Here is a 26,316-nt window from a genome sequence, read left to right on the forward strand (position 1 = left end):
ATTTTGTTTTTAGTTTTTTATTTTAAATCGGACTTTTTGCGACTCCCACCAGCGGTCAAAGACCGCTTCTTGCTGGTGGTGCCTGAAACAATTTTTAGTTTTTTTAGTTCTGGTAGTTAATTTAATTTTATTTTCTTGTAATGAGTGTTGATTTATTAACCTTGATTTGTTGTATTGTTAAATTCTGGCAATAAAGAATTGAAATTGAACTGAATTCATACAAATCAATCAAATCAAATTGAATTGATACAATTCAATGAGAGACTACATTCACTAATGTGTTAGTGAATGGTCAGTTGAGTATTTTTTGTTGATGATACAACATCACTCGAACTAAGAGGTATGTTCTGCTATATTAGTTGTAGATTACACTTATCAAATTGAAATTGAAAAACAAACAAAATCTAATACTATAACAAACAAAAGGACATGAAAAGAGAATGAGAAGACTAACGAAATATACTAAAATGTATAATTGAACAAAGGCTTTAATGAGTGTAATCAAAATGCGTTTCCCTACCAACAAAAGTATAATCTTGTTCAAATTTTCCCTCTGTCATCCCATTCGTATACCTAGCCTTGTTTTGTCTATATAATAAGATAACAGTATTGTTGTCCTTCCAGCATTTGAATGAACATTCACAGCATGATAATAAAGAATAAGGATGTTTGAGTGTTGAAGCAGGTTGCACAGAATTGGGCCACCAACTTGCCCGATCGGCGAATAGGCCATTATCGGCTGAAGCGAGCATGATGTACCGAAGAAAACAGGAAAGAAGAGCCAAAATATTGTTAGGTGGAAGGAGGTGGGTGGAGGGGAAGGCAATCGGTGGCAGGCAGCAGACTAGAGCTGTCGGTTTGACAGGGCTTGGCCCGGTTTAGCGGGGCCAGGAACCGACGCTGTCGTCATAGTCCGGGCGAAATATTATCGAAATAAAGATCGCTGTCTAAGGCAAAAAGCAGAGCTTCAACATAAACTTACATCCAGCCTGCCGCCTGCCACGGCTTCCATTCGCTGCTCGCTATTCGCCAAACTTTCCGACTCCACCTCCTCCTCCTCCACTTCCTCCACACCGGAACTAGTTTTTATAAACTCACGTCTTCTATTCAGATTGGGCAACTCACGGTTAGACATAGACAGGCATCGACGTCACCCCAATCACAATTCGATGCAAAAACATGCTCGCAGACTAGTCATGAACGTCAATGGGGGATTTAATCGGTGAAGCTCAGAATTAATCAGGCAATCAATTAAAAACATCTTGATTCATCAACCACAACCGAACATAAGAATATTTATTACGAAAAAAGTCTGAAAGTCTCATTGTAGAGCGATGATAATAATAAAACATTTATTCTTGCATGTACATTACATTGAATGTTTTGTATTTGTCAGTTACAATCAGTTAAAAGTCTACAAATGTCGGTTAATGAAGAATTTATTAAAAAAGAGCTGTGATGTCCATGGTTATTCTACTCGTTCAATGGGGACCCATTTATTAATCACCACAGATTAAGATTCTCTGACAAAAGTCCAAGTTTAATTGGTTTGAGACTGTTAAAAAAGTTACCATAATGTTTATATAAACCATCAATGAATTTTAAGAGAGAACTTTATGCATACCTAGTAAATACGGCTTATTATAGTGTAAATGAATTTTTTAATGATAGCACTTGAGTTCTGTGTTGCTGTTGTATTATAAATGTGTTCTTATTATCAAAGTTAACATCGGGGCACCGAGCTTCGCTCGTTATTTATTTATTTATTGATAAACAGAACACAATAATTCTTTAGAATGATTGGGGAAGGACTAACAGGCACAGCCCAAAACTGTTTCTTCCCCGAATTTTGATATATTACATTGCTATTCTGTCATTTATTTTAATGTTTTGACTTGGCTTGTATGTTTATCTTTTTTGGCTCGGTAAAATGAATTTGAATTTGAATATTGAAAGCGATTTGAGATTAGATGTCGCTGACTGTCAAAACACAATAAATTGCCATCACTACAGATATTGATTTTCTATTAACTTATAGGATTGTGTAAAGGTGCGGAACAGAACGAGTGAAGATCAATGTCAATAAACATGTATGCTATGTTAGAAACATTTGGAGTCATTGTTACTATGATAGATATAGACACAGAAGAACGCTAGCAAGCTGAAATGTACATATCGACATGACCCATTAGTACCCTTGGTCCTCCGTAGATTAATTAGTAGGGTGGAAATCACTTTATGAAATATCAATGTATTGTGATTCACATCTGTTTATTGAATTGGAGATTGTTAAGTGTTTTTCAATCACAAGGTTTTCGATCATAACTTCGAATATCGTATTTACGAATATTCTCCTTAATATTTCAAATTCTAGTTGAAGTGAATAGGATTAGGATATCGAATATGAATGTTTGGAATAGTCACTATTGGAGTAGTACTCAATACTCCTAAGGAGTAGCGTTCAAAGAGAAGATAGAGATCATAGATCTTGTGCATGTTTTTACTTTCCTTGCCCTATTACCATAAGTAAGGAAAGTATTGCTTTCCGAAAAAAATTAAGGTACCCCAATTTCTAAATTTCTATACGTTTCAAGGTCCCCTGAGTCCAAAAAAGTGGTTTTTGGGTATTGGTCTGTATGTGTGTGTGTGTGTGTGTGTGTGTATGAGTGTATGTGCGTCTGTGTACACGATATCTCATCTCCCAATGAACGGAATGACTTGAAATTTGGAACTTAAGGTCCTTTCACTATAAGGATCAGACACGAACAATTTGGATCAAATGCAATTCAAGATGGCGGCTAAAATGGCGAAAATGTTGTCAAAAACAGGGTTTTTCGTGATTTTCTCGGAAACGGCTCCAACGATTTTGATCAAATTCATACCTAAAATAGTCATCGATAAGCTCTATCAACTGCCACAAGTCCCATATCTGTAAAAATTTCAGGAGCTCCGCCCCATCAATGCAGATAGATTCCCAATTATCAGGCTTCAGATACAATTGAAACAAAATAAATCAAATGGAGTAGATTGAGCATGAAAATCTCTACAATTAATGTTCAGTAACATTTTCACCTAAAATTGAAAATAAGCTTTAAATTCGAGAAAATGTGATTATTCAATTGCAAATTATTGTTGATTCTATTAAATTATTCACTATGAAGAGATAGCAGACCTCATGTGTGTCTCTAGCTTTATTGCCCTGTCACCAGCTGGCTCAAATATTTGAATAGTAGACTTGAGATGCGCGGGAACACTAGCGTCAGGTGATCAATTTTCATAACGGCAAGGAAAGTTGTGTGAGTGCGCCACACCAGATTTTTTAAATTTCAGTGGAGTTTCATGATTACACATTAGACTGATTAGCAAAGACGTCTATTTTAAATTACTGTAGCTACCTTTCACTCTTCATTTAGTACAACAATAAATATTGATACTTTCGATAGATGAAAAAAGAGACCAACCCTTCTAGTGTGGAAGAGTGCATTGAACGTAGACATGATTGATAGTTCACGTTTGTTGTTTTCATATTTTGAACGATTTCTCCATCTTACCAATTTCCAAGGTCAATTGCGCTTCAATAACATTAGTACATCGGTAAGGCAGGCAATAATTCACAATGGGACTAATGATCTCTACAATAAATGATAATAGGCTCTTCCTGTCGTTAATACTCGACATGTTATGACAAGACGGCCTAACTCTCTCTCTCTTCAAAACCCACCTCTTTTATTTACACAATTCCGTAACCTACTACTGTAATATTCATGTTTTCAATAAGAAAAATCAACGTTTGGTAGTTTACATCTTCACTCATAGTCATATAAAGCTAAAGTTTGACATAGCAAATCTGACAGACTAATAATAAAAATTCGAATACCATAATTGCATTTTGAATGAACGAATATCATATTATGAGCAACACTAATTGAATATTCAAGGTTCGAATCGCGCTAATTCAAGACTTGATACAGTTCTATAATACCTTCAATATCGTCACTGAGGACTATTGCAAAAAAGTCAAGGTTTTCTTAATTCATATTGATTGATAACAATTTCAAACCAGTACACTACTGTATTTCAACGCGAAATTGAATTTGGTGGATAGGATTGTTCAAGGACATTAGAAGACAGTAGGTGTCAAGGAATAAAGTGATCAGTCAATTTACGTCATCAAAACCAAACAAGCTTTAATATTTAGTTGGCAAATCGTTTACATTTTGCAAAACGGAAGATTGAATTTGAAATGACGTCATATAAACCAGAACTCCATAAATAAGGTCAGTACATCTTCCGCCTTTCCCCATATTTACATACAATGGTTGTTGCTCATTTCTACAATATTATTTTTATATTTGGATACTTAGTCCTTATCTATATAAATAAAAATCGGCCTCAAATTTTGACATTCGATAACTTTTTTATGTGTGCAACGAATTCGATGATTTTTCAGTTGTGTCCGTTATGTTCAGCACCAGGTTGGGCCTAGGTTTATGGCCTATCAAATTTATAATCCGACTCCAGGACTTTTTCATACGGTCCTTCAAAGTTTATATGTGTAATCCTTATGGGAGAAGATTTGTGAGCTGGCCACACATAGAAATAAAAATCAGCTGTTATAATCATTGCGTCAACAGCAGTCGGTATATATTTTATTATTTCAAACGCCCCGATTAAAAACAAAATGACTATTTTGTGTGGTACCATCCAGCAGTGCGGCCTAAGGTTAAAGACACATGCGCTAAAGACATTGCTTTGTTTCGAATAATTGTGAAGTCTTCGGTGTTTAGAATTAATTGATTTTTATTAATTGATTAAAAAAAATAACTAGAATACTATGAACAATAGCATCTACTATTCAAAACTAATAAGCAAGAAGCACCTGAATGCAAAATGCCGCATCACGCCTCCTCATGTGTGCATCCAGGTAAAGTTTGTCATGAGATGCATTAACTATTTGGCGGTACGAAGATCGCCGGGCCAGCTAGTTTATTATGAAATCGTTAGAATAATTCTCATAGAAGGGATTATGTGATAATATCTTCATTTTGTGAAACATGATGAAGGATAACACATAAGTTTTTGTAAGTGAAAGTTCAAAGTTCGAAATTTTTAGTTGTATGTTACAATTTTTCAAATGCGTCATGGAAGACGAGCAGGGAGAAATATCACACTCCTTCCTGTTACCGTACAGTTTTGGAGAAACGACAGGAAAAGTTACAAGTTCCGTTTTTATGGAGAAATTCAATGCCTCACGCTTCAGAGAATGGAAACTTAGTCCTGTGAAGTGGGCCTATTCAATTACAAGTTGTCGTTTGATTTGATTACCTGAGTTTGCTAATAAATTGCTCAGCCTTCACCCCTTCATTAATAGCTTTGAAGAGTTATGTAACATTCTAAATTAGAAATCAACCACTAATTGATCTTCACCTCTCAACACACAGCTTTCAAAATACAGCTTGGCCTACTGAAAGGAACCCTCACAAATGTCATTCACTTTGATCATTTCACTACACTCCAGTCAGAGGAAATCAAGCTTTTTGTTCTAAAGGAAGTGTATATTAATTATATAATTGACGTGGATAGAGCAAAATATATTTCCCTTTAATCTAAATTAGAATTTTTCAACATCTCTATCTTTCATAAATCCATATTTCTGTGCAAAGTGAACTAAGTTTTTGTGCAATGAATTTTGAGGCTATTCAATCATATTTATTGTCAAGAGGGTAATTAAAAATGAAATATCGTAGGTTTTTTCAATTTATGAGACATCTTCTATTACAGGACTCCCCCGTAATATATGATATCTGTCATAGAGACAATAATTAAGGTAATGAAGAAATTAAACCATCAATGAAATATAATACATCTTCCAGCTACTTAGGCCAAAAAGTTATTGGATCTATAAGTGTTCATAATTTTTTTGTTGGCCTATGATTGTATATGCATGTATATATAATGAAAGATGAGTATTATCATAGAGAAACGATAGCATAGATATCCCATGGTATAGGGCGTTTATGTCGCAACTTTTACTGTTATCCCAAGCTGATAGTTCACATAGTTCTCTCCTATGCAGCTGTGTGACGCTGGTAGTCTCTCAAATTGTGCCGTTCATACACTATCACCCCAACAAAAAAGTAAAAATTGACAATAATCGACAGTAATTAGCCTGAGATAACTGTAAAAGTTGCGACATAAATTCCCTTTACCATGGGATATCTACTTACGCTATTGTTTCTCTATGGTATTATACACATTCACAACATCCATATTGAAAAATATATCATTCATCTTGAACTAAGAAATGAACTTGGATAATTCTAAGAAGGGACGCTTGAAATTCACATAATAACGTGTCGATAAGAGGACATGGGTCAAAAAATGTTATTAATGAATGCACCGATACTAATCAATAGATTTTCTACTAAATTTGAAAGTAAATAGATTTGTAAGTGCAACCTTCTCGTAGAAAGACAAGAATTGTACAATAATTATCATCTATATTATTACTACTTCAGTGCGATCATTATGTCGCGACATAAAAATAGGCATGTCTACGAAAAACAGTATCTTACCAATATTCAACGCCTTCATTTTTTCTGTAATGTTATCTCGAAGGGTTCAATAAATTTGACTTACACCCCTTATACTCTGAATAAACCTAATAGGAAAGAAATTTGGAGGCGTTGGTTTACACTGGTAAATAGTGTTCAAGAAGAAACACTCGTTGCTCTTGGCAAAATGACAAACTTACATTATCGTGCACAAAAAATTATTGCAGACCTGTTGTAACCTGCACACATTGAATGACTTCACATTCTTCATAGGTCTACAAGACATGCTTTCTTGTGGTAGCCGCACACCGAATATAGAATCCCCACTTTTTACAGACATGCTTATTTTGATGCGCACGACATAATGAACATTCTGTATATTAAAACTACCAATTGCCTAATTATTGCCTCATTGATTGGAAATAGATTTTGGAGGTTCCAGAAAGACTTGATGACTCAACTAAATTACTTATTTATGTTGAATGAAAAACACTAAGAAATTGTCAAAAAACCACTGATTTATTGATAATTAGAAAGACCGGTTTCGGTTATTACACCATTGTCAATCTCTGATAAACTAAAACTAAATACAAGAGCATAAATACTTATTTATGCTTAGATTCAATAAATAATCGAATAATAGTCTACAATAAATCAATTTAGAACACAAATACAAAAGATTCGCCATAGATGACCGTCAGTAAAATTAAAAGACTGGAGACAAGACGAAGGTATACGATAAGAAATTTGGATTCAAGTGATTGGTCACTATATTATTCTAATAATAGAAATATTCACTAACCACAATAAACAAGCATGAGCTTCATGACTATCCACGTGTTTCAAAAAAGAAAACGGGAATCTTCTTCAAATTCACAAAAAAATATGATTTCTATATTTGAAGCCATAATTTATGTTTCACTCAGTATGACAACAATAATCACAGAAATGAGAACAACGGTATTGATCAAGAAATCAAAAGAATAACTCTTAACTTTATTAACGGATACGAATTTTTTCTATATTTCTCAATTCAAGAAAGGAAAATGTAATCCTAAATTTTCCAACACCAAAAGAGGTTTTAAAGTATGTTATAGTATCCAAGTAAAGTACCGGTATAGAGTGTAATGTTGAATTTCGATTACGAAACTGTCCAGTGCAAGATCAGGATTTTATAAGGAATACTTTGTAATTATTGATTTTGACAGAGCCCCCCAAAAAACATGTCATATATAAAAACAAATGTCAGCACTGGTAACAACCCCTTTGTGAGTATAATATGAAACCCTGGTCGCTATTTCTTTTGGCTTAAAACATACTGCTAATCTATGAGGGCTATTCCTTACAGTCTAATGATTCAACAATGTTACAATGGATATGAAACAAAGTTTCTCCGAGTTCTTCTACGAGATTTGATTACATTGAATGAACATCAACAAACCCGCACTCCAACACAACTCTAACCTATAATTCACACATTTTCTAACAGACAATCCCCCCAAATATAACTGTTGATACAATATTATTTTAAACACACATGACAAGTATATGTAACAATCGGTAATAGGAAAAATGATATGTTGGTTTACCTTGAAAATCTTCATAAAGCGCCTTCCGAACTAAAATCACAACCGTTGAGACGTATCACAGAGAGAGCTCCTTCCTCCTACGCACGCTAAAGCCTACTGACACATTCACAGTACAGACACCGATAGAGAGCGCTATTGGGCACAGAGCCGTGTGACGTCAGTTTCTGGCGACCAATGGCAGAGCGCCTGCCTAACTCCCTCTCCCTCTTCGTGGAAGCGAAGTAACGATACGATCTACTCTCTCACTCACTCCCTGTTGGGACACGGCGCTACTGAGAAGTACTGTACGGCAGCTAGAGTGGAGAATCCATGGACCGAGCAACCAATAACATCATTATGCAACACTGCTAATAAAGATTGATTAGGCTGGGAAATAATATCGTTAATGTACACTGGAAAATTTAGTTTCCTCTATTAAAAGTTTAAAGCTACGTAGAATCCATCAAAGGACTCAATTATTGTCTCTACTAATAACTGAATTTCCTTGCGATGAAACGCACACCTTTGATTGGATTTTTCCACTCGACACTCTGTAATATCACCAATTTGATTTCATTACCGAATTACTTTTTCAGTTTGGATTTCCTATGATAGAATAACATTGAATTTAATATATATTTCCATTCGATGTTCTGTCTTTTTCTAATCTCCTCAACAATAATAGCTATTGAATGAAGAGACTGTTGAGTAATTATGTGTAGAGTATGGAGACTCCCACGCAAATGACAGATACTTTGTTTTGAAAGACTTTGTAATTGCTAACCAAAATTCCATGATACTTTTGTCTAATGTAACTTTCGAATAGAAGTTGAACAATTGATAAGTATCCCTATTTTTGAAAGCATCTATAAAAAATGGATTTATCTTCTGATTCCTTGAAAGACTTCGGAAGTTGAATAGTCAGTAATTATAATAAGAGTTAATACTCGATTTACATCTTTATGGTAGTATGATTGATTGAGTGTGGAGAGTCCACGCATGGTTTTCGATTATTTGATTGTTGAGTATACATTATTATTAGAATGACTTTTTATAGTATATTTATCGCTCAAATAGCTAGAGTAGAATGGCTAGAGGGATTAAAATATATGTAAATTATTTTTATTGAAATTGTATTTTGAAAGAAATAAATTGAAATGTATATGAACATCAATTATAATATTATAGTATCGAATCAACAGCCATGGAAAACACAACACAGATCTGTGTATCTATTTATTTATTATTATTTTACAAAGGCGACTTTCTAGAAGTATTTTAAGCCTAGGTGATCTGTGCAAATTAAACCCAAATTCAAACAATCAGAACACAGCTGGCCATAAATGGCTCATAAGCGCCATCTGCATACAGTCATCATCAGCTGTCACACAATATACGTGCAGCATTGTTACGGTTAGAATGTTTCAGGTGCCCGTCCGTCTTTACTTGAAAGTTGTCGCACGCGTCTCGGCCATAAACAGAATTTGTCTTTGAAAGACGGCTGGCGCACGACACAACTGCTTCGACAATCCTTCAGCTTCAGCTGTCTCGTTCACATTTCCTAACCGCAAGGATACAAGCTATGGTAAAGCTCATAAGGAAGAAGAGTGTTCGAAGTAGATTAGGTTCCAGTTGTAGCCAGCTTACTTACCACAACATGAAACGACTAATTTGGGAAAAAAGTTAACCGACCAGGGATTCCAATGCGTCTAAACTCTAAACGTCCAATTAAAAAATACGAGATTTGGGGCAGTCGGCAAAGATAAATTGGTGAAAGAGAATACACTATAATTATATAAGTTCCAAGTTATCCCAAAATCAGCGCAAAAAAACTTTATTTTCCAATCATTATCAACAACCATTTTCGAATTCCTATTGCCCACTCAATTCAACTCCATCTGATTGTATGTACACATCTGGGCTGCGTTGCATTACAGAATGCTTCTGTTTATACAAGTCAGAGTATAGCCCTTTTTTGGGAACTTTGAAATTCGGGTGAGGGACAGTCTCTTGACTTCCCCCAATCGTTGTAGATGGTTTGTGATATTATATGGAAGAAATGAACAATTATAGAAAACAACTAATATCCTTGTAATATTTTAAAATTGAACACGACTTGTTTCGACAATTGTCTTTCTCAAGTGTCCTTTTTCACTTAATTTGGAAAAGGACACTTGAGAATCACATAATTGTCGAAACTAGTCGTGTTTGATTTGAAAATATCACTAGGGTACTTGTTATTTCCTATGACAATTGAACATTCAAGTAGCACTAATAAAAATCTCTATTGTAAATGAAATGAAATACACCATCCATTCTATTCTACTGTATTGATACTCAACTGAAAATTCCGTGAGAATCTCTGAGAACCACCGATCTCTGAGTGAGTTCCTTTAAAGTCGTAGGATAATATTTGAAAATTTAATTCTAGTGTGTTGATAGTTCGATATTCAACTGAGAATTTGAGAATCTCTGAGAACCACCGATCTCTGAGTGAGTTCCTTCAAAGTCGTAGGATAATATTTGAAAATTTAATTCTATTGTGTTGATAGTTTGAGAATTTGAGAATCTCTGAGAGCCAGCGATCTCTAAGTGAGTTTTTTATTTTTTCTATTTACTCTACTTTACTTATTCTATTGTTTTTTTTATTGTAAATCTTTAACTGTCAGGTTGTTATAATGCAGTTCACGGTGCTCATTCCCCACACCCAGACTTGTTGTCTTTGTGGGGAATATTCACTATTTATATAATGTTTCTGCTGCTGTATTACTTTTTTTGTGAATAAAGATCATTTGAATTTGAGTTCTTTTAAAGCCGTAGGATAATATTTGAAAATTTAATTCTATTGTGTTGATAGTTTGAGAATTTGAGAATCTCTGAGAACCACCGATCTTTGAGTGAGTTCCTTCAAAGTCGTAAGGTACTAAGTAAAAATCGAAAAAGGTTTATTCAGCTATCAAGAATCAAATATAAAATTCAAGACACTGGAAGGTAGACATTAGTGTGGAAAGGAAGGGGTGTTGCGTTGTTGTAGGTGTTTGTAGGGGAGAAGGGAAGGGTAAAGTGGTTGGGGTTCATCGCCCCCTTGGAGATAAACTCAAGATGTGCGCCGGAGAGAGGGACCAAGGAACAAGACAGCAGACAACTTCCGTTCCGTTGATCCGCTGGCTGAGATGACTGGGTTGCTTATGGGCTATGGAAGGCTAGGAGAAGAACTAACGCAGCAGGAAAAATGATTACGATGAAGAAGGACAGAAAAAACACATGAAGAAGAAAACTGAGTAAGATCCAGCAGCTGCAGCCTGAGCTACACACCGGAGAGTAGCTACTAGCACTTAGACCTCACACACACACACACTCACACACACACGGATCACCACGTGCCGCATGTCAGTACACCCCCGCTGAGGAGGACTGAGGAGGGCTGAGGAGGAACAGCTAGCGACACCTCACAGCCAGCTGTTGGTCGTTCATCACATAAACAGTACAACCAGCGCACTACTGTCTTCCCTCTTCTTCTTTATTGCATTTCTTTCGCTCAACTCCTCAATCGTATTGCCTCATTTCTTATTTGAATTACGGTTTACATGCTACTTCCTTCCGTTTCTTAGTCACCACACCACTAGTACATGGACGTCTCATAGAAACAGAATATGGGGGATGAATTATGAATTGGAAGCAGCCGTCAAGTTCAACTACTTCGATTAATAATTGTTTGAATTTGATTTCCCAATACAGTTCTCAACCTAATTCTTTGATTAATAATTTATTGTTTAATTGAAGAGACTTGAAATGTTGTCAATCATTAGCTGACGATGTGTGAGCACACACGAAAGCATGCTCCTGTAAAATATTATTTTTTATTTGAATAAAGTTTTTGACATCATTTTCAAGTCTCTTCAATTATGGAAAAGTTCCACAACATCAATATTTATTTATTTGTGGACAGAATCACAAATCATATAAATATGATTAGGAAGGAACAACAGGCTTGGCCCAAATCTATTCCATTCCCAAATTTTGATAAATTAATAAAATGTCCAAAAAATAGGTTAGGTTTCTACTGTAAAACAATCAAGTTCAATTTTCGTCCAAAAAATATATATAAGCTAAAAATTTTGAATTTAGAGAAATTAAAACACTAAACTATATTTAAATATAACACTTAATTATCACTTCATATTGAATTAATCAAGTAATTTTATAAAATTTTGAACGCAAAAATACACACAACTTCTTTCACGCTACAAAAATAATTGTTTAAAATTTATTTCTCAATACAGTTCCCAACCTACATTTTTGATAACTAATCGTTTAGATTTGATTTCCGAATATAGTTCCCAACCTATATCACGTTACTTTGACTTGAGTGTTATTGAGGTTGGGAAAAATCATGAAGGAAAAGTCGAAATTTGTGCATGGTTCTGGAAAGTTGTGGAAGAGTTCCTCATATGGCAAGATTGGAACAGATATGAAAATGGCAACACTTTTCAGATTTGAAAAGGAAGAGGGAAATATCAATAGATAGAGAATACATTGTTTACAACTTTTTCGAGGATGTATCAAATGCTTGTTAAGTCTTCAGGCATTCAATTCAAGTTATTATCTATGATGAGTCATGAAGTTATTCAATGGAAGGACTGTACGAACTGTTACAAACATTGCCGATTCCTTATATTTCAAATTCAAACATTTACATAGGCTCTTTACTATTGTTTTCTTGCAAGCCTCACAAATCTAAAATCTGTAAATTTTCTTCGAATCCTTCTTTTGTCACTGACCTGTGTGAGTGACAAAAGCACCTTTGTTCTGCAAAATTCCTCTTAACTTCTCTTCACCTCGTCACGACACACACCCAAATAAAGTACTCATTTTACTACGTAAACACTATTCCTTCTCTGTCTATCACCTCGTCCTCTCCTACTCTCCCTTACTACCCTCAGGCTATAGCAATACAATTATTATATTAAGCCTTAGGCCCTCAGGCATTACTATGCCCTTAGGCGCACAAATGCCATGAAAGAAAGGGCGCAATTAGTAAATTTTACAGTAACCAACATTCTTCACTTACATTTTTGAGGGATTGAACACAAGCGTTTTCTATCCTAAGCGCAGACTAGCAATTGAAAGAAATGAGATTTACCGGCAATAATGGACATTTTATATGTTTCGGTAAGGTAACGCATGAATTACGTTACCTGTTACGAATCCTGTTACGGAACACAACACATTTGAACGACAGTTTGAAACCTAGCACAATGAAACAAACAAACATTCTCATACACAAAATTGTTTGAACATTCTGGGATTGAAGATATTTCAATTTCCTCAAATTCTATAACATTCTACTTGGTTTTTCCTCCGACTGGATTGTAGTTTTCTAATGCATTTTAATTCCACTCTGTTTACAGCATTCTAAAAACATAAAGTGCTAAGTTTATTTGTCTAAATTTATTTAACTTTTGTAACTTGTTTTTTGTAACTGGGCACCCACCGAAAAACCATCGGGTTTGGCAGGACCCTCAATAGTTTTGAGTTGTGAATGAAAATTATGATTTTCTTGGATTCTTATTGCAATTAAAACATGCATACAGTAATGTGTTTTGAACTGGTATGATGATGAAGTGACCTTCTAAATCCAGCTTTCTAATTTTCTACCGCATGGTTTTTCCAAGCAGTTATCTCAGGTTGGATAACACGTGCCCTTCCTGTCCTAAGTTAACTATGATTCTCAGCTGCTGGCTTATTTTCCTCGCTGAATTGTTAATTGATTAGTTTCAATTTCCTTGTTTGCTACTGTAATGATTATTCCAATCTTAATACTTTCTTTTCATTCAAGTTTTTACCAATTCAAGTTTTTCATCACCTGTTTATTATTCAACTGATGTCGTCCAATATTCCATTCTGAAAATCCATGATACTTCATTTCCATTCTGAAAATCCATGATACTCCATTTCCATTCAAATACCTCATCATCTGAATCCCCTTCACCCCTCGAGGACTATTGCTTTATTCCATCACACTTGACAATTTTTCAACTATTAACTTTAATTTTCTAATTGTATTCACTGTATCATATTGAATTTATACATAATTATGACCAATGGAACATTTTACACAGTATATGTCATTGTTAATCTCATCATCTGAATACCCTTCACCCCTCGAGGACTATTGCTTTATTACATCACACTTGACAATCGATCAACTATTATCTTTGATTCTCTAATTGTATCTACTGTATTATATTGAGTTTACGCATAATTATTATGACCAATGACACATTACACAAAATAAATTTTTAAGGTACATTCACTTCAGAAAATTCAATTTCAATTGTCCGTTTGACTTTCCCTCTGACACTCTGAGAAATATGTTTCAATTGAAATCATTAAAAACAAGACGAGATGTTAAGTCTTTAATTTTTCTTCATAGCTTATAAATAATAAAATAGATTCCCCATATTTGCTTTCATATGAAAATATTTATATATCTACCATATCACGTCGCTCCACTTTCTCTTTTTTTGTGCCCCGGTCCAGAACTGTGAGTCACTATAATTCTCCAGTCAACAGAATTCAAAGACTTCTCAACTGTTTCTCTGGGCAACTGGACATCTTCTGGTTCTCTCGTGAAAATTTTATAGAATATTAAACAGTCTATTGTGAGATATCCTTGCTCAGTCGTGTTGTCGATTATTTGTTGCTGTATATAGGTGTGTATCTATTGCACTATGTTCTCGTACATATTACTCATTCTGTTGCTTCATTGGCAGGTACCAGTCCTCTGACATTCATTTGTTAGTTTTATCCATTCTTGTAACATTTTTATTTTAATTTTAGAACCTTTTCATTTCTATATTCCGTTTTATAATTATTTTATTGTATACATCTATTTTTCTTTCCTTCTCTTGTATTTCTATAGTTTTTTTTTCTTTTAACAATATTGCAATTGAAAGTTACTTTGTGCATTTTTTTTTCATTGTATTGTTGTATTTCACGTATTGTATCTTGTATTGTTGTATTTGTGAAGGAGACACATTAGGGGTGACCTGTTGTCTCCATAAATAAATAAATAAATAAATAAATAATTACATATTATAATATCACTGTTAATAATTATTTGTCTATTGCTAGCTATCTAGACTTTAACTTGAATTTTATACTCGTGGGGTTTGAGAACAGTTACATAAACTAAAACGAAGCATAAAACGGTTGTTAAACAAAGTTACACTGATAGATTAATTAGGAAGCTGATCGACGAATAAAGGCCGATGAGAGCCAACCTGGACATTTAACAGATTTCAATCGAACGACTATATATTGACGATACACATTACAAAGGCGAACGCGTGTATCAATTAACACTGTGGCAGGAGAGAAAGGGACTAAGAGAGGAAAGAATGTATGGGTGGAGAGAGTGAGGAGGTGGGAGAAAGCAAACGAGTGGGAAAGCAGTTTTCCATCGAGGAAAAGGACCAACACGATGAAGAGCCCGGTTTGACGGAGTGGAAAAGCCCTTTGTGAGCGCGTGGAAACTGAGAGTGGCGCTCGGAAAAGCAGACAAAGATTAAAACACTCTGCTTGCTGCTTCAACTCACGCAGAATTATATAATGGAAATTCATCACTTACCTGCGACTCTTCAGCTCTGCTTTCAAGGCCGAACTTGTCTCTAACAAAAGCAAGTGGAGTGAGTATGGTGGTAGGATAATAGAAAGCATAGGGTAATGAGAAGCTATGCTAGGCTAGACTAGACTAATAGGCTAGGAGAGCAGCAACCTAGAATTTAGAATTAACATTTTTTATTACAGGTCAAAACCAGGTTGCAAAGGATCCTTTCATCCTTAGAATTTAGAATCAAAATACAGTATATATTTATAACATGTGAAAACGATGCATAAGTACAAGCAAAAATATAATCGGAACACTTAATCAAAATTATATGGTACACTCATGTGCACCAAGCACTCAATGCTTTACATAGAACATAGTGAACACCTGATTTCCATCATTTCACTTCTGTATTGAAGGAACACTAGAGGAAAAATGTTCAAAAATGCAGTAGTTGGTGAAATTATGAATATGTTATTCGAAGACGTTATTAAGGTAGAGTGGAAGAGAATGTATATTATATTTGTGGTAGATTATATGGGTAAACTATGGATGTACATTAACTATGGTAGAGTGATGCTGTAAAGCACTCTCTATGGAACTCTTACTTATTATTGAAAAATAGACTGACAGTTAAGAAAGGAATATTGAATTTCCATGAAAATACTCTCTCATTATAATTGGATGATAGACTGATACGTAAGAAAGGGATATTGAGTTTCCATGAAAATATATTAAACTCTGTTAAACTTAAATTCAAAACCAATTGTTACATATATTTTTGAGTGCAGTAATGATGAATAAAGAATGAAAACTCTTTGATTTTCTATTATGAACGATTGACCTGTTTCATGAAATAGCAATCCTCGATCGAAGTGGTATGCGGAAAATTTCTTCGAGTGTTTGATTGAATAGCTTTTTGTTTCAAAACAGTAATTGTGTACTACAAAGCCGGGAAACTGTTCTCGTTCGACAGGGAATATAAAATCCAATACAATACAAGTCTGGTAAAAAGATTATTTACAAACCTTTTTAAGCTTTCAATGTAGATCAGAAGAGCAAAAATAAATGCTATAGCGAGGTTGAGTTTGAAAACTACAGTAACTGAGATCAAACGAACAAAAATCAAAACTATAACGTGGTTTAGTTTGTAAACTAATATGAGATCTAGAATTTTTACCTTTCTATTTGATTCAGTGACCGATCCCTTATTATTCGTGGTTCAGTAGGTAACTATGATGAGGAAAGATCTATCGCTAGAGAGATATAAAACATGATGATCAGTGGTTCACGAAATTTATGCTACAACAAACCCATAGAATCTGATTACAACCAGGGTTCGGTTGTATCTTCTATCACACTGGAAATGCTCATTCGGACTGCAAAATCGAAATTCACAACAGTGGAGCGAATTGATTGCCTCTGAAACGTCACGAGCAGAACATTTCATCAACTAGTTGCGCGTGTTTCATTCTCTCAAAGTCGGCAATAAGCAATAATGTCGATTAATTTGCAAGCAGATAGACGAAGCAACATCGGGACAGTTACAGAACAGGGTGGAAATTGAACAAGAAAAAACGGAAACTCAACATTGAATTGAGAAAAAACGGCACGTGTTCAATTTGTAATAACTGAGAAACAACTAGTTTCAAATGAAAATAAAAAACGATAGATACTTTTGAGAATACAAATGTATTTTGAAAAATACATCAAGTACAGATTCGAAACCGACTGGATTCAAAGAGAAACAGCATTCATTCATAACTCTTGTTTCAAAGGCTGTGGGTCATTCAGTTTTGTAACTTCATGATATTGGATTTGAACTCTACCAAGCTTATTAATTTTACTGGAATAACGGTGGGAAAACAACTGAATTCATTAGAAGGTTAAACGATGGGGTATATTGCACTCTGATAAAATCTAAACTTGCATTTTGCATGGGTAAATGCAATAGCTCCTCAGATTAAAGTGTAGTGTTTTATATAAAATGGTATTGATGTTCTGTCCACATGTAGTGTAGGCATACCGAAATGTGATTTATCTATATATTCTACTCAGTTCAATACTGATGATCTGGTCTCATTGAAACTGGTGACTAGTTGAATTGAAGATTCAAGATAGGACGCTGAAGCGTTATGATTACGGACTTTCAAGGTATACAAGCTGGGGTAGGAAGAATCATAAGTTACTCTAGAGTAGGGATATGAGATACATGTACATTGATAAAGGATTGGATAAACAGAGATATTGAAGTTAATAAAAATGAACATTGAAAAAAATTGTATGATTCTACGCAAGATTTTTAACAATCATTGAGAGGCCAACAATGTCGCTGTATTGAACACTGTAAATATCAAGAATGTAGCAAACTACTATACAAGTTACAGAGGAGAATGGGAGTCAGAGAAAGCACAAGGGTTACAGCAACGGGAATTTGACGAGCTGAGATTTCGAAAAATTGAGACCTTACCAAACAACTGATTCGTGATCAACTGAAACCGTGATGAAATGAATTTGATATTCAAAATTATATTGAGATATAGATATGGTTTTGATGTTACTTAAACAATGAATTACACTGAAATTAAAGAAAAAGAATACAATGAATGGTATATACTGTACAAGATTTATTTCGAAATCCATTGAGAGATACGGTTGTTTTTGTTAAGTAACTTTGAAAACAATGGAAATTGTATTGAACAATGAATATTGGAGCTACTACAAAATCATCGTCAGATGTACAGTTCTGTATTGAAGAAGAGGTCAGATACTGACCTGTAAGTGAAATTACCTAACTGAAACTTCCCCTAACTGAAATCACTAAAAATGTCAATTGTACGCTACTGTATTGAAGAAGAGGTCAGATACTGACCTCTAAGTGAAATAACCTAACTGAAACTTCCCCTAACTGAAATCACTAAAAATGTCAAATGTGTGATACTGTATTGAAGGAGAGGTCGGATACTGACCTGTAAGTGAAATAACCTAACTGAAATCACTTAAAATGTCAAATGTACGCTAGTGTATTGGAGGAGAGGTCAGATACTTAACTCTAACTGAAATACGTCAGATATACAGTAATGTATTAGAGAAGAGGTCAGATGTACATAGGTAGTGAGAGTGAGAGGGTTCGAGAGGAGAGTACTGTATTAAAAGAGAGGTCAGATCAGACCTCCAACTGGAATTATCTACTGAATCCACCCCTAACTGAAATTACCTAATTGACTACCTAAATCCCTACCTAAAATTACTGCAAAAAGTCAGATGTACGGTACTGTATCAAAGGAAAGGTCAGATTTATTCAGGGATTGAGGGGAACTATCCCCAACTGAAATTACCAGAAAACGTCAGATGTGCACTATTGTATTGAAGGAGAGGTCAGATGTTTGTATAGGGAGTGAGATTAATTGATTGAGTACTTTATTTATGTAGATTACAATATGTACTGGCTTATAAACTTATATACAATAGCTTACAATACAGCAAAATTATAGATGAATTTACAAAATATAAACTAAGAAAATAATTGTTGAGCTGTATATGATATGAAAAAAAGCGATTTTTAATAACTATAGATAAAATAGATAATATTGTTATGCATCTACATAAATTGGCGGAGCTTTGGACATATCAATGTCCATTCTTCGGAAAGAATATTCGAAGTATCCTTCCCACTAACTCTCTACCAAAGAGAGAGAGAGAGAGAGAGTGAGATTGAGAGTTGAGTGCTGCATTACTGACCTGTAAGTGGAATTACCTAACTGAAATTACTGAAAAACTACGGTACTGCAATTAGAGGTCTGATGCACATAGGTAGTGAGAGAGTGATAGTAGAGTAATTATTTGATAGTAGAGTGATAGAGAGTGATACCTCTAACTGAAATTGCCTAACTGAAACTACCCCTAACTGAATATTACCAAAAAACATCAGATGTACAGTACCGTATTGAAGGAGAGGTCAGATGTATGTATAGGGAGTGAGAGAGTAGACCTAATTACCCGACGGGCGGGCATTCGCATCCTAGCAGCTAGCAGCTAGGCAGGTCGCTGTGCAGGCCGACAGCTGCTGATGCAGAAACCGTGTAACTGACCGTGAATTATTCAGCGATCAGCGACTGGCAGCCAAGGAGCGCTACAGCTAGAGGCCTCCTGCTTGCTGCACTGGGCTGCTACTGCTTAGACCAGCCATCAGCACATCAGCACATCAGCACACATCAAATGCAACATTTATACAGGCGAAAATCACTACTCAATTGCCCTCTCTCCCCAAACCTTCTGCCCACCACATGTCATCAGGTAGAATCTCTCTACTTCACGATAGAACGCAAATCAGATCTGCTACATCTACATGATTCAATTTGTAACTTTCAACCATTTGGTGGAACATTCATTTATTTATGTTATGAATAAATGACACTGATGTTATAACATTGTCAGATAAAATACTAAGGCAATCCTTAGTTATTTTTCCGAGTTATTTTTTTCTTCCGAATTTGCTGTTAAATGACTGAAAAAATTTTATATAAAGTCTGTAAATTTGAACAATTTGTAGTTACATGATTGAAACAGTATAATTATTTTTATTTCACGTATACCACATGAGTAGCGTACATGTTTCATAATATACAAGATACAAGTTGATTGTTTTGAATCAGGTTCAACGACTGGAACAGCAATATAATAATTCAACTTGGCCCGTATACAGATAAATTATTAAACGGAGAAATGTCAGCTGTTCGTTTGAACCCCTAATGAAACACATTATGATAAATTAATGCAACCTTATCTACAAGTAAACGTGGTTTAATGATGTACAGTAGTGTTAGCTACGCTCATGATAATTTTATGTTATCATGAAAAAATGTTCAAAATGTTCATCATATTATGATGAACATTTCCATTATTTTTCAAATAAATAGAAATTTTTCCATATACAGTAGTATTATTTTTCAAATAATAACATATCTTGCATATTTCGGATTGTTTTTAATTAGGTTCAAGTCCATGAAATCGTTCTCGATTCAAGTTTTCATAACCTACTAATTTTGATTTTCAACTGTAGACGTTTAATGCATTTTGATAATTTGCTACATAATAGCACAAACAAGAATTAATGTGAAAAGGATTGTGTCTGTGATAATAGATTCAAATTTCGTTCAATGTCAGGAAATTGTTATTTTTGGTAATTTTTCATTAGCTATTAGGGAATTGTACAAATTGTAACAAAAGTGTGCCAATTTTTCATGCATAAATGGATTTTTGAAGTGCAACAGCATAACCTTAACGCTATTATACGTTCAACACAATATTATATTGCACAGTATAACATCACAGCCGCAAAATAATATTGATATATATGCTATACTCAGTGAAATTTAATACAAGTGTACGATGTTGTTATATAATTCAAACAAATCACCAGATAAGTATTGAAAATATCAATTCGAATTGATACAATATACCATCTTAATAATGAAAGTAGATTATATTATTTCTCAACAATGATAGACAGGAAAGGAGCGCATTTTCATCTGTTCGCAACTGACGCTCAAGATGCAATATTTTTTGCCAAACACAAATTTCTATTCAGTTTCCTTTTTTGATAGATTGATTGAAGATTGATATTGATGAACGGATATATTCATACAAAACATTTTCGTCTTAGCTTGAAAACAGGGCTTGATTATAACTAAGTGATAAAAAATCATAATTAACCATGGCAAAATTGTAACGTGCTATAAATTTTCGGCTCTAAATTTATTGTCTAAATTTAATATTTTCTAAATTTGGCTTAGTGGTTTTGTTTCGGTTTTGTATATGTTTGGACTTTTTAACATTAAAATGAACTTTATTTCCAAGTGAAAAGTGTAAATTTAAAGTATTGTGCTCACTATTACCTTAGTGTCCGGTTTCCCATTAGGGAACTTTGGACTATATACGGCGAGGTGGAACTACCCTTGGGTCTCCCCACCATTCAAAGCCATACGCTAATAATAATAATATAATAATTAAAGTCAGTATTGAAATCATAATCTCTTGAAAAAATTAAAATAATAGAACGATTATTATAATTTTCAATCAAATTTCATCATGAGAAGGATATTTCTTGTATCTCATAGACCTATACATGATAACTGAATTAATGAGGTAAAATTTTACAAACTTATACTATCGAATGAAATAAAATAAATTTAATTCAAATATTCTCATGAAAAACACTTGAGCGAGCGGGGGTACATCAGTGAACTATAGCTAAATGAACATAAAAAACCAGCACCAATGAGTGAAAAGTGGAAGGCCGCCATTACATAAGTCTACTTGGATCAAGACAAGGGAACATGAACTACGTTTGATGAAAATATTCATGTTCATATTCAAGAACAAGTAATTGGTAAATGATGATGGTCATATCATCAAATAACTACAATGATAATTGATTTCAAGTGTGTAATCGACATTCGACAATGACGATTCCATACGCGACTAACGGTTTCACAACGAAAACCGTTCTAATGAGGACAATCTGCAGTAGCCAAAGTACAATCACTGAGTATGGAATGTTCACTACGAACAGGTCTGAACGGGCGAATTTGTTTCATAGCTGATTATCACAGACTACTCACTTATGAAATTCGGTGGCCAGATTGCCGAAGTCATAATCCCAGATAGATGTGAGCCGTGGTTTGACTGCAGCCATCACCACACACACAAATCAGCACACAACTATTATAAAATATTTCACAACTAAAACTACTACAACTAAATACTGGCGATAATGTCAAGATGAGTGCACGATACTTACTGAGCTCAGAAGCGTGTAGGGTTCCTGCAAAAGTTATAAACACAACGGACTCAAAATAAAGTTCCCAAAAATAATTGTGAGGCGGCGATGCTAGTTTAAAAGTGTTGCCGCGAGGGGATCAAAATAAATCGCGCCGTCGGTCGGTCGCTCGCTCGGCCGCCGGCGCTGGATGCAGCCTGCCGAACACCGCCGAACACCACCGGAAACACCCGAACACTCCAGTCACGTGACCCGACAACAACAACAAATCCATCTATCTTACCGACACTTTCTTATTGAATATTTCATGGGTCAAATTATTAGTAACTTGCAATAATTTCTAATCGATGAGGTTAAAGACTGTCGAGGTTTGATCTACTTTGTAGGATACTCTTGATAGAAGCACCTTTTTGTTGATATACTGTTATTTTCTTACAATATTACTAAATAGTTCTTAGTTGATGATGATGATGATTTACAATCTTTTTTTCAATCTTCCAAGTTTCATGAATACTCAATATAACTAACTGGGAATATTAAAAGTTGTCTGAAGTTGATAGTTTATTTATTTATTTGAATATTACAACAGTGCGATAGTATACCTCTAGCTGCAAGCTATTTGAGGGATATATAAAAATAATCCATTACATACAATAAAACAATTGATAACAATAGCTCTGTTTTCTTAATCGACCTGTTTTGTCCATTGCACCATAACTTAACTTAAATATAAAATAGAAAAAGACTTTGCTCGGTAAGCGACAATTTATTAACAAGATATCACTTTGGGATAATATTACCTAATGTTATTCACTCTGACACAAATATTTATTAAATCATAAAACATCTTCATTGTAAAATTGAAATAACTTTAAACTCAACAATACATAATATTTCTTCCAGAAACTAATCAAAATGATTTATTCTTTTAAGTGCACTTGAAGTTTTGTTTGAATCTCATTAGTTAGTAACTAAGAGGTGATAAAAGAGATCAGTGTTTGAAATCGCTTTACAAGCCGGTATTTTTAAAATTTGGAGCCTATTGTATGGAGATGCAAAACAACAACATAGACTACTGATCAAAATTGATCAAACATCGAGTTTTCATGAGACACCACTAATTTTATTTATAGGAAACATGAAAATGTGCAGCATCAGGTGGAAAAATGAATCAAGGAAAAGTATAGACTAGTGTGTAATCGACATTCGACAATGACGATTCCATACGCGACTAACGGTTTCACAACGAAAACCGTTCTAATGAGGACAATCTGCAGTAGCCAAAGTACAATCACTGAGTATGGAATGTTCACTACGAACAGGTCTGAACGGGCGAATTTGTTTCATAGCTGATTATCACAGACTACTCACTTATGAAATTCGGTGGCCAGATTGCCGAAGTCATAATCCCAGATAGATGTGAGCCGTGGTTTGACTGCAGCCATCACCACACACACAAATCAGCACACAACTATTATAAAATATTTCACAACTAAAACTACTACAACTAAATACTGGCGATAATGTCAAGATGAGTGCACGATACTTACTGAGCTCAGAAGCGTGTAGGGTTCCTGCAAAAGTTATAAACACAACGGACTCAAAATAAAGTTCCCAAAAATAATTGTGAGGCGGCGATGCTAGTTTAAAAGTGTTGCCGCGAGGGGATCAAAATAAATCGCGCCGTCGGTCGGTCGCTCGCTCGGCCGCCGGCGCTGGATGCAGCCTGCCGAACACCGCCGAACACCACCGGAAACACCCGAACACTCCAGTCACGTGACCCGACAACAACAAATCCATCTATCTTACCGACACTTTCTTATTGAATATTTCATGGGTCAAATTATTAGTAACTTGCAATAATTTCTAATCGATGAGGTTAAAGACTGTCGAGGTTTGATCTACTTTGTAGGATACTTGATAGAAGCACCTTTTGGTGATATACTGTTATTTTCTTACAATATTACTAAATACAGTAGTTCTTGGTTGATGATGATGATGATTTACAATATTTTTTTCAATCTTCTATGTTTCATGAATACTCAATATAACTAACTATGAATATTAAAAGTTGTCTGAAGTTGATAGTTTATTTATTTATTTGAATATTACAACAGTGCGATAGTATACCTCTAGCTGCAAGCTATTTGAGGGATATATAAAAATAATCCATTACATACAATAAAACAATTGATAACAATAGCTCTGTTTTCTTGATCGACCTGATTAAATTTCTTCATTTTTTTGTAACTGATTGTTCTGTTTTGTCCATTGCACCATAACTTAACTTAAATATGAAATAGAAAAAGACTTCTCGGTTAGCGACAATTTATTAACAAGATATCACTTTGGGATAATATCACCTAATGTTATTCACTCTGACACAAATATTTATTAAATCATAATACAACTTCATTGTAAAATTGAAATAACTTTAAACTCAACAATACATAATATACCTTCCTGAAACTACTCAAAATGATTTATTCTTATGAAGTGCACTTCGAGTTTTGTTTGAATCTCATTAGTTAGTGTATCTAAGAGGTGATAAAAGAGATCAGTGTTTGAAATCGCTTTACAAGCCGGTATTTTTAAAATTTGGAGCCTATTGTATGGAGATGCAAAACAACAACATAGACTACTGATCAAAATTGATCAAACTTCGAGTTTTCATGAGACACCACTAATTTTATTTATAGGAAAATGAGAATGTGCAGCGTCAGGTGGAAAAATGAATCAAGGAAAAGTATAGACTAGAGAGTAATGGATATTCAAACTTACTGCAAACCTCAAGATAAAATTTTCCATTTGTCTCGCTCCTTACCTGGAAACAAACAAAAGTCAGTTAGTTACGATAAAATCACAAAATTATAACATGTAATAATGAGTCCAGTAGGCCTACCTACAATGATTCTTCAAACTCAATGTTCAGAGACAACAGCACCAAATTGAGAGGCCTCAGGCTTAATTACAGCTGTCACTTTTCACAAGTTTCTCGTGTTGCCAACTTTTAAGAGCCTATTAACACCAGTGACAACAATAATCGCTCTGTAGATTTCAATAGGAATAAATAAACAAAATTGGTTAGCTAGCCGTTCCGACGCTAGACATAATAATATTATTCTCAACAAAATTATAAGGAACCAATTTGAATTTGGCAAGCATCTGCACAATAACAGATTTCATACATCTTTGAAATGATTAGAATACATGAAAGGTTCAGATTTGGTTAGGACTAGTACTAGTAAATGTAAAGAATAAGTTTTATAATAAATGAAAGAGCTCAAATTTCTTACGAATCTGAATTCTTCATAAGAAGAAACTATCAAAAGAAATTGGTAAAATTTACACTGTTTTCAGAAATGTTGTGGCACTTCTCCATTATGAGGTGAAAAAGTAATTATACTAATATTCAGTGGAAACTGAAGATGATGCCAAGTATTGAGTTGAATCTCGAGTAAACTTAATTTTTGTGGATTTGACAATAATTGTATAATTACTCTTTCACCTCAAAAGAAATTGGATTTGCGTTCAGCACAGCAACTGTATTATTCATTTTTTAATAATAATACTGTAAATGATCAACTGTCAGCTGTTGTAGAGCAATCCTCTCCAAATAATTGAACATGATATGCTTGTGATTAGATGGAATGAATAAATTAAAATTGTGTTTTTGATGTCCTTTCAGTGAGTGAAGAGGATTACTTATTTTCACAATCTTCCTTCAATCAATTTTCCATTAATATCGTACTATATGTCTTCCCAATTACTTTGTTTTCATCTTTATCTTTTCATTCATTG

At 34.4% G+C, this 26,316-nt stretch overlaps 1 protein-coding gene across 5 annotated transcripts in view; it reads right to left on the reverse strand.

Annotated features, from left to right (window-relative positions):
• Nucleotides 1-26,316, reverse strand: part of LOC111047676 (myocyte-specific enhancer factor 2) — a 240,523-nt gene that overhangs the window by 50,612 nt on the left and 163,595 nt on the right. For 2 of the 5 annotated variants that reach the window (XM_039421868.1, XM_039421871.1), the window contains exon 1: nt 8,144-8,370. The exons of 2 other annotated variants lie outside the window; for them this stretch is intronic. The gene's annotated coding sequence lies outside the window, so the exon portion shown is untranslated. Of the gene's footprint in view, nt 1-8,143; nt 8,371-25,296; nt 25,340-26,316 lie in introns of those variants that run through there. One more of the 5 variants, XM_039421870.1, reaches the window with a different exon arrangement.

This window comes from Nilaparvata lugens, chromosome 2 (assembly GCF_014356525.2).
Source record: "Nilaparvata lugens isolate BPH chromosome 2, ASM1435652v1, whole genome shotgun sequence".
NCBI lineage: Eukaryota > Metazoa > Arthropoda > Insecta > Hemiptera > Delphacidae > Nilaparvata > Nilaparvata lugens.